General features: G+C 38.7%; 1 long non-coding RNA gene across 1 annotated transcript; it reads right to left on the reverse strand.

Annotated features, from left to right (window-relative positions):
• Window positions 1-756: 756 nt before the first annotated feature.
• LOC149108312 (uncharacterized) lies at window positions 757-9,316 on the reverse strand. Its single transcript, XR_016209242.1, has 3 exons — window positions 9,218-9,316; window positions 9,033-9,095; window positions 757-4,595 (listed from the first exon to the last, which is right to left on the reverse strand). It is a non-coding gene; the product is annotated as an uncharacterized LOC149108312 (long non-coding RNA).
• Window positions 9,317-10,282: the final 966 nt, after the last annotated feature.

Raw genomic sequence — 10,282 nt, forward strand, 5'->3', positions numbered from 1 at the left:
TGAAGCCCTTCTTGCAAAAAGCTTCTCAAACTCATTAATAATTCATCAAGTTTAAACAATGGAAATCATGACCATGACAATGTTTGGATATCTGATCTCAATTAGCACAGATTTTTTACGATCTTATTTCTCCATTTTCTCCTTAGTTTTGGTTTCGATTGAGAAGATATATCAAACACTCAAGACAGTGTTTGACCACATTTCTAAACACCTTGAAGTTCGTCAAAAATACTCCGCTACGTATCGTATTTTCAACTCTCTTCTCGGTGTTTGGAAAGGTGGTCAAACATGGTCTTTTGTGTTTGATATATCACTTCAATTTACTAAAATGTATGGACACAAAATAATCAAGAAGTCCTGCATGGGTTTCAAGGAGGAAATACAGTTATGTGATAACACAGAATAAAACCAAAAGAAATGCTATCCACTGTAAAAACTAATTTTACCTACTGAGCCAGTGCATTTTAAATTGAAGGGGTGAGTGTAAAACCATGCTAAGTGACGATTTGGGTGAAAAAAAAATTTTGCAAAAGGGCTTGAATTTTTGCATGTGGTCTTCAATGTAATAGAAAAATGTGGTCCTGTATTTTTCCCACTGGTTTTTACTTCATTTATACAGACGCCGCTAGGAAAACCGCGTGGTTTTTTTGCATACGCAAAATCTCGAAAACGAAGTGAAGCTTAGCGGAAAAACTACGGGACATTGCTAAACATACCTAAACAAAACTGCATGCAAAATTTGGAGCATTTTCGACAAAGTTCACTTTTGATTAAAATACCTAATGCCCTTTTCCCGCCGAGGCCTTCAAATAAACGGAGCTGGGCGTTTGTTATGATAAACAGAGCCGATCCTTTGTTATAATAGCCTAGCCAAGCCTTTGTTATAAGTCGCAGTCTTGCCTCGGTGTATCATAACAAAGGATCGGCCCGCCGCAACCGCAACGACTTTGATTTCACTTAGAAAGCAGCAAAATGTCAATTTCAGGTCTAAATAGGTTAAATGTTGATTTCATGTTAACACGTGACCACAAGGATGTTGGTTTCACTTAGAAACCAGCAAAATGTCAATTTCACACAGTGCATAAGCTCAATGATGTCGATTTCAAGTCTAAATAGGTTAAAATGTTGATTTCACGTTAACGCGTGACAGCAAGGATGTTGGTTTCACTTAGAAACCAGCAAAATGTCAATTGCACGCAGCACATAATCTCAATGATGTTGATTTCAGGTCTAAGTAGGTTAAAATGTTGATTTCACGTTAACGCTTGACAGCAAGTATGTTAATTTCACTTAGAAAACAGCAAAATGGTAATTTCACGCAACCTATAAGCTCAATGATGTTGATTTCAAGTCTAAATAGGTTAAAATGTTGATTTGACGTTAATCCGTGACGGCAAGGATGTTGGTTTCACTTAGAAAACAGCAAACTGGCAGGAACCCATGATGGGCTCCTGAAAATGGTAATTTCACGTAACGTATAAGCTCAAAAATGTTGATTTCAGGTCAAAAAAGGAGTAAATTAAAATAAAATAAAACAAAAAAACATTTCAATAAGCACTTTTCCAAATACGGCAACGTCTTAAATGGCTATAAATCATGAGATAAATACATAGTTTTCGACAAACGCGATCGTAGCTTTACGTCACGTACCGCCATAACTTCGAAGTTCAAAATGTGCTGGTACCTCTTATGCCTGATGAGGGTAACAACTTTGGTCGCTGTTTAGTTTTGGATTTAAGAATCTGATGACTTCAAGTGAAAACACTCTGTAAATAGGGCTGACAGATTAACAGATTAACCCTTCTGCGCAACGTATGGGTCTCCATACATCTGCATTTCCGCTGATCCCAGAAGCTCAAAACACTACAAATCATGCCGATTTGAAATAAAATCAACATAACCTGGATCACAGATCTATGTTACAATCCATTGCTACTTGTTGGCCATTATTACATTTAAACAATCTAGTTACCAGTTCGAGAAATGTCTGCAGAACGTGATCGCAATGCATGCCGGGAAGGGTCTTTACTCCTCGTGCGGCGGGAAACATGGCAGTCGATACAAGACAAATTTTATATGCTGTGGCTACATGCCCGGCAGCCGGACAGGTTTTTTAGAATACTCCATGTCCGGCAGTTAGACTTAGAAATTTTTTTATAAAGTAAAACACCATAAAAAGAACTTAAAGACAGGCGACCCCAAGAGGAATCGAACCCCGGTCGTCAGCATGGCAAGCGATACTCATGACCACTGCGCCACGGTAACCAGACGGCAGAAAAACCGGAATTTCTTAATTATTTATAGTTACCCTTAGCATTATTGAAAGCTAACCGTAAACAGGCTAACCAGAGAGCTATTTAGGCTAACCGGAGTGCTATTCAGGCTAACTGGAGTGCATTTTAGGCTAACCGGAGTGCTTTTTAGGCTAACCGCAGTGCTTTTTAGGCTAACCGCAGTGCTTTTTAGGCTAACCGCAGTGCTTTTTAGGCTAACCGGATTGCTATTCAAACGTTTTGACTGCCGGTCACTTTCTAATAGTCTACATTATAAATCCCGATATTTCCGGGTGCCGGGCTCACCAAAATTAGTATTCAGCCATATAAACAAGGATTTGACATTGTTAACTGAAATTTTTAAAAAATAATTTTGACTACCGGACACGGAGTATTTTGAAAAACCTGTCCGGCTGCCAGTCATAGAGACACAGCGAATTTTATAAGTCTAAAACCAGTTCTCGCTTTCCAAACTTTGATGATAGCAACACTTGGCAATTGGGCCATGACTCACCAGAGGGTATTTCTCTTGGGCAAGAACTGCTCTTGGACTTTGCTGCCTGGCTCGATCTGACTTTGAACGCCGATGACACGATTACGGTATATCAGCTGCCTTCGAAGTTTCAGAACACATTTTGATTCTTTAAAATGTGCTGATGACTTACGGGTTTATCGAGACTTTATAATGCCTCTCAACCACCAGGCAGGCATACAAGGTACTTTAAAACGATGCTTAAGATATTAGTTGACAGAGCTCTAATGCAGCACACCTCTTTTTTGTTCGTTTGACGCTTGATCGATTCACGTGTTGTGTTCACGTCACAATAACTGATGTAAACAATCTGTTCCCAGATTTCCGCTCTATATATGCTGTGAGATTTGATTTTGACTTCATACACTATAAATGTTCTGCCTGTTTGCTGTTCAACAAATAAACTCCTAAAGACATAGCTAGGAAAAGCCAAGTATTTTTGCATACATTATAACTCGAAAACAAAGCAAAAACCAGCAACAAAAATACAGGGCCGTGTTTTTATATTACATTGAAGACCACATGCAAAAATTCAAGCCCTTTCGCAAAAATTTTTTTTTTCACCCAAATCGTCACTTAGCATGGTTTTGCACTCACCCCTTCAATGCTCCCTCATCATAGGCCTGCAATGCGTGCAGAGAGCTAGATAATAAAGCTCTCTGCACGCATTGCAGGCCTATGATGAGGGAACATATTATTATGACCAAGCAAGCATGTCTGTGGTATTTCAAAATTAAAAGCAGAACTTGGTTTACATCACAGAATGCAATGATCAACTCAAAACTAAACCTTAACATATTTAAACTTGGAAAATAATAGTGAATCACAACAAGGTTGGAGAATGGTGGATGAGTGTCTGGGAGGGAGATTGAGGAAGTGACTGTCCCATTCTCCGAGGTGACAAAGGAACAACAGTGGTCCAGTGGCCAAGCACAAGGAAAAAACTTGAAGTGGCATTCAGTAGTATGCCTAGTGTGAAAGGACTGATGCTTTGAAAACCTGAGTAGAATTTGTCTTGGCCAAGTGACACATTGTCAGTCAGTTGATAAGGAAATTTCATTAAGGTGGCTCAAAACAGTTTCCAGCAGTCAGATTTTGATGGGTCGTTATAAATTTTTGAAAATTTAAGGTGGTTCTGAACCCTATGTACATACAGAATTGTTTTAAACTGTGCCAAAAGTTGCATCTCATCATGCTTATCAAAATTTGCAAAAAAAAAAAAGAAAAATTTCACCTTGCCATTTTTGAATTGTAATCCCCTAAAGCTGAAAGTTGAGGTATAAGTTGAGCAGTACCTGTTTTTAGTTAGTTTGGTGATCAGTTGTTGAAAGTATGTTGTACTATGGATTTTTGTTTGATTGGAGTTAGTTAGTAGTTTGGTCTATTTTTTTTTCCCAAGGTATACAAAAGGGAACCTTCCCATTTTCTCCATTTATTCCCTGAATTTTCCCTGATTTTGAAAAATTAAAATTTCTCTGACTATTTTGGATCCTGACCTGTGGCAACCTATAGCAATAGTGCATCATTTAAAAAAAGGAAAAAAAAGTGGTACAATTCAATTTTTTCCGACCCTAGAATTTAATGATCCTATTTTTGGTGATTTGGAGTACCCTGTAAGGATGCCCTTTGGGGGATTCCCCTGAAGGAACCAGGTTAAGTTTTGATTTGATCACTGCATAAGAACACAAGTGTTTACCTGGTCCTGGATTGCAATAAAATCATCAATTATCTACAATAAGCTTATGGATAATATCCTCCTCTTGTCTTGTCCTGACGTATTTTGACTTCAGCTGTTCAAAAGAAGAAAAATAATACAACAATTTAGATATTGTATAATTATTTATGGTGCAGTGGCATAACTTACACTAAGTGAAATGGTTCTCAGATTAAGACGCCTTCCCAATGTCCTTGAGTTTAATGTTCTTGAACACAGCACTTCACTCAAACAGTAACTTACTTCCCCCAGGGTTATAAACGGATACCAGAAACCTGATAGACTAGCATGACAAAATGGCAATAACCAAGGGATTAAGAATAACTTGGGTTGCGTGCTAGATTTACTAAACATGTACATAATACATGTGGTAACTAACCTATAAAAATGAATTTGCATGTATTAACTTAAGGTAATATCCCCCTATGAAAGAAGCGATTAAATGTCATGGTTATTTACAAAATGCTGAAAGTAGCGACACTTCGAAAGTAATAACCATTCAAAAAGTACATGTAGTGACCTCACAATTTAATGTAATTTGACTTGTTATGAGAAACAATGAAAACAATAGATACAACAAGCTGAACCAAAATAACCGCATATTATTACATGTATTTGCTTTAGATGACTGTTATTACACAGGCAATATCTTTCTGTTTGGTTTAACAAGCTGCATGCACTATTTAGTGTCAAGACTATGGATGTTGAAAACAAGCTGTGCACTATTCAGTGTCTGAAAAGACTATAGATGTTGGCTTTGTATTAAATCACTACAAATTCCTAGCTTGGCAGCATCCATTTTCAATACCCTTCCCCTGACCCATGAGCTGCATCAAGGGGGATGCCTTATGGTGGTTCCTTGCCCCCTACCCCTACCACAGCTTTGCAATATCCAACAAACAAATAAAGTCAGGGTATTACAGTGTAGGTCCTAGCTATTTAACTTCCATTGATTTTCAACTGAATATTTAGTTTTTGTTTGCACTGATTACCTAGTGGGAATTTTTCCATCATTTTACAGTTGTACATCTATATACTTCTTCATTAGTATTATGAAAATTCCAAATTTCCACCTCAGTAGACCTTGTGATCCTGCAGCTGGTGTGTAATCATTAAAAAGGATCTGCTGCTTAGTCATATTAATTTGGGATTTTAGTTCATTGTCGAGCCACGTTATCATTAATTGGTGGTTAAAGTCCCTGGCAACAGAACAGCCAGGAATGTGTGTTCAAGAAAATCTGGGCTTTTGCAAAAAAAGCATTCATCATCAGGTTTAATTTAAGTTCCTTTTTGGTTACTACATAATTTATAGTATCCTATGAAGTAGTTTAAAAGAGAATTGTGTTAATTTATTGTCCGCCAACATCTTTGAGATGTTCTCAAATAAGTTATTCTGTTTGTTGGCAAGGGGGTGGGTGGGGGGGGGGGGGGGGTATGTTTGGACCATGATTGAACTGATAAATTGGTTCTGCTTCCCATTTTGCTTGGAAGAGTGAGTAACAATCATTATACTGCATCTTGGACAAAATGCTGGAAGATTTTCCCCTTACAAGATTTTCCTTCGATAGTGATACCTTTGTTGTTCCATATGGTCAAGTCACCTTTGAAGCAGTCACCCTTACATTGGTCTCGTAATTCACTAAGTTATTAAATAAATCTAGAAGTTCTACATGTAAGTAAAAGAGGGAAACATTAAATAAATGTCTATGTTTTTTTCTGCAACAGTTGCAATACAAGAGAAACGGTGATCTTCCATATTTATTGAAGTAAGCATTGGGAATTGCTTTTGAAACATCACTGGGTTCACTTAGTAACCTACAGTACCTATCCACCTTAATCGAAGTATTTGTAGTTAAAAGTTGTTCAAACATTTGGAAAGTTTAGAACTGCTCCACACGGTTTTTGATACAATGCAGTTCTTTTTTGTCCATTTTGCTTCCCCAAAGAAAGCCCAAGAGCTTTTGTGGGATACGGTTTACTACAGTACTGTGTAAAACCAATGCAAGTGATTTTTGACAAAATTCCTGACTTTTCGTGGCTTTTCAAGGAAAATTCGTTTGGAATGATATTTCGTTGATTTTTGCCGCAAATTTGTGACACCTATTGTTTCAATCCACATGATTTTTTGAACAATAATACGCTCTTCCCAAAAATTTGTTGTAAATTTGCGAACCATAATTCGCTCTTCCCGAAAATGTGCTGCGAATTTTCGAGCAATAATTCGCTCTTCCCAAAAATTCGTTTAGAAATTTTAAATAAACATTCTCTCTATTTATCACTTGTGACTTCACTACAAATGTTTGAGTGACTACATGAATATTCTCTCTGTAAAGTCAGCATTACAACTGCCAAGTTTTGCTTCATATACTGGATCAACTGTTCCACCTACCTACCCCAGTTACCTACTTATTGTCAAATTAATGTTTAACTGTTATTATAATTCCAAAACCCAAAAGCATGAAAGCTGCAACAAACTTGTTGTGGTAGTTCCTTACTGTTATTCACTCTACACATGTTGAAACCCCCACTTTCCTTTAGTATAAAACACGCAAAGTTTCCTGCGTGAAACCCACTCTTCATGCGAAGGTTTATCCTAGTGTTACTCGCATCATCAAAAAGCTGTGCATTACCGCTTCCGTTACAAACCTACCACGCTCTGGGAGATCACAAAAGCTGTCTGTAGAAGCGAAAGCTTTTATAGATCAGCAAATGCAAAATAACGATGAGATGACAAGTGCCCAGATCAAGAAGAAGCTGGTAAAACAGGGAGTGGCTGTTAGTTCATCAACTGTGCGAAGATCACGCAAGCGGCAAGACCTGCCTCTACAGCGGACTAGATACTGCCAGCTTATATGAGATGTCAACAAAATCAAGCGGTTGGAGTACACACAATGACTCCAGGAGAGAGGCGACACTTTCCACAACGTGATTTTCAGTGACAAGTGCTCCATTTCCCTCGCATATTACCAGCACACACCTTACTGGAAGTTATATGAGCCAATCTAGCGAAAGCCCAAGGCAAAGCACTCACTAAAGGTTCACGTCTAGGGAGGAATTAGCAGACATGGTGCCACAGAGATTTGCATCTTTGATGGTATCATGGATGCTGATCTATTAATTTTTGTAACATCCTAGAGACCACGCTTGTTCCATTCATCAGAGAAAGACTTCCACACATCCAGACAAGCACACATCCAGACAAGCCTAGACCTTCTTCAAGGAACACAACATTAACTGGTGGTGTACTCTCCCGGGAGAGTCCTGACTTTAACCCAATTGAGGACATGTGACATGAGCTTAAGTTCTTCTTGGAATCAAAGGTGAAACCACTCAACAAGCAAGAACTGGTGGATGGGATCAAGAAGTTCTGGGAAAGGAGAATCATGCAGGAGAAAAGTGCAAAATATATAAATCCCGTTCTGCACAAGGTGATTCCAGCTGTGGTGGAGGCTGAGGGTGCTGCAACCAAATATTAAACAATGGCTCTTTTAGCAGCCACCGACCCCTGCTTCGTCGAATGCAGATTCGTTCTTGCACTGTAGGTTGCTAAAATTGGCTTTGTTAGGAGCCACCACATCTCATAAAAGTCAATGACCAACACGAATCCTTGATTTACTACAAACGTTCTAAATAGACACAAGATTCCATTACGCTAGTTATATTTTTGAATTAAATTGAGTAACCCACATGGCTACATATTTCTGAATGCCTCCCTTAAAACATTCCCACTTTTTATGGCTGCACATGAAACACTTTAACAAGAAATCAATCCTGTAAACTTGAAGTTATTTTTTACCAAAAGGCTGTTACTTCCATTGAAACGTTATAAAGAGAAATTGAATGTTTTTTGTTCGAGTGGAAGAGAGGGGGGTTTAACAATTTTGGAATTCGGAGGGCATTGGGGGCAGAGCATTTTGGAATATTCAAAGGCAAGGGGAGGTTAAAATGATCATGCTGCCTGCAGTAGGGTATGAACATTTTCTGTAATCACCCAATGTTTTATGTCTAATGGTGGTTGCCACAGGGGAGGGGGATGTGGTGGCTTTGAATTGACTCACACATTCAATGTACATTACAAACAAAAGAATTTCAATAACATTGCCTTCCAAAACATACGGCAGTTAACACAAAGGGCTGCACTATAACCCCAAATAACTAAGACATCTTTTGTTATGAAAATTTAAACAAAGACAAATAATTCATCTGAAATAAAACTACTCACTTACCAAGGTGGATATCAGTAGCGTTTCTTTTTATTTGATCTTCCCTACTACCCATATTCGTGGCAATACTGAAGATAAGGCCGGGGGGAACAACAGTCGCTGAAATACTGAAGATATGGTGGGGAGAGGAGGGGGGGGGGGGGGGGGGCCGCAGCCACATGATGATGTTTCATACAGAACAAAGCAAAGGAATCTAGCTGGGACACATTCAAAATGGAATTCACTGCACATTGCCAGAGCCAACTCTTTCTAAATAAATCAAATATATTTTTTATTCTCTAAAAGCTTACCTGCAGTCAAATCGCACGCCATCAAAGCTTTCCAGCTCTTTGTGATAAAACAGCAACATTCTTCTGATAAATATATATATAAAAAAAAAGGTGCACTAAGATAGGAGAAATCCTCTCTACAAACAAATTATGAAAGCAGCGCAAAGAAAGGCGCTAAATAAACGGTAAATAAGAAAAAAATCAACCTTTTCTCCAGTCACATTCAACTTTCGCGGTTCCACAACATGGACGAACTGTCCTTGCAAAGAGTGCTGGGAGAGTTCACACATCTCGCGCGTTAGCCTCGCGAGTTCGTGTCGTGAAATATTCTCCATATTTTGATCTCTGTTCATTAAACCCTTCACGGATTATATATTAGTGGTAGACTGTTGTGAGTGGACCCTGCCTCCGTCCTCGTTCCTTCTGGAAAGAAATTCATTGGTGTTTGGGTAGCCCGTAATAACGCATTTCAGTGCGTTCGAAAATAACTTGACTTTGCGAGCTTGTCGGATGCAGGTCGGATGGCAAAACACTCCCCGATTTTTATTAGGGGATGGGGCGGATCCCTAGTTGTTAGGTTTCATTTAGTGTTTTCGCACTCCAGTCAGCAACTACATATGAATAATTCGTAGAAGAACCTAGTTTTAACTTGTTATTATTTCAATTCATCTCTTGGGAAGTGTATTTTGTCTGAACCTCTGGTCTGAACCGAGCGGGAACCGAGGCACTACTGGGTAGTACTGGGTAGAGCTTTGTCTCGATTGTATCGGGATGAGGTTCGTGTCACTTCTTTAGTACGAAGAAATCCACCGCCAAACCAAACAAATGTTATGTACGCGTAACGCTGGATCAAGTAAACAGGATACATTTTCACTTACGGTAATTTTACGACTAAAATTCTATCTGCTTGGTCTCCTTCGCAGCCGTTATTAGGGTCGTCACGCAACGCTTCTCTCCACTAACTATTAGTGGGAAGAAGAGTTGCGTGACGACCCCCAATAACGGCTGCGAAGGAGATTAAGATCTACCTCGATCTGGCCCGATTTGATCCTTATAATTATTGACAATTATTTTTGTGCTTTATACCTGTTTGCTTATTCCCGAATAGTACGCATTATATGATAGTTTTTAATCGGATCATTGTGTAGGCTATGTATATCCCCTCAAAAATATCGGGGAGAAGGAAACTGCCCTAGGATAGGTTTTAGTTCTTCAGTTAATTAGTAACAGCCACTTTAGTGACAACTGACAAATAGACAATCAAAATTTTA

This window comes from Orbicella faveolata, unplaced genomic scaffold (assembly GCF_042242905.1).
Source record: "Orbicella faveolata isolate gen_17 unplaced genomic scaffold, um_ofav_v1 contig_26, whole genome shotgun sequence".
NCBI lineage: Eukaryota > Metazoa > Cnidaria > Anthozoa > Scleractinia > Merulinidae > Orbicella > Orbicella faveolata.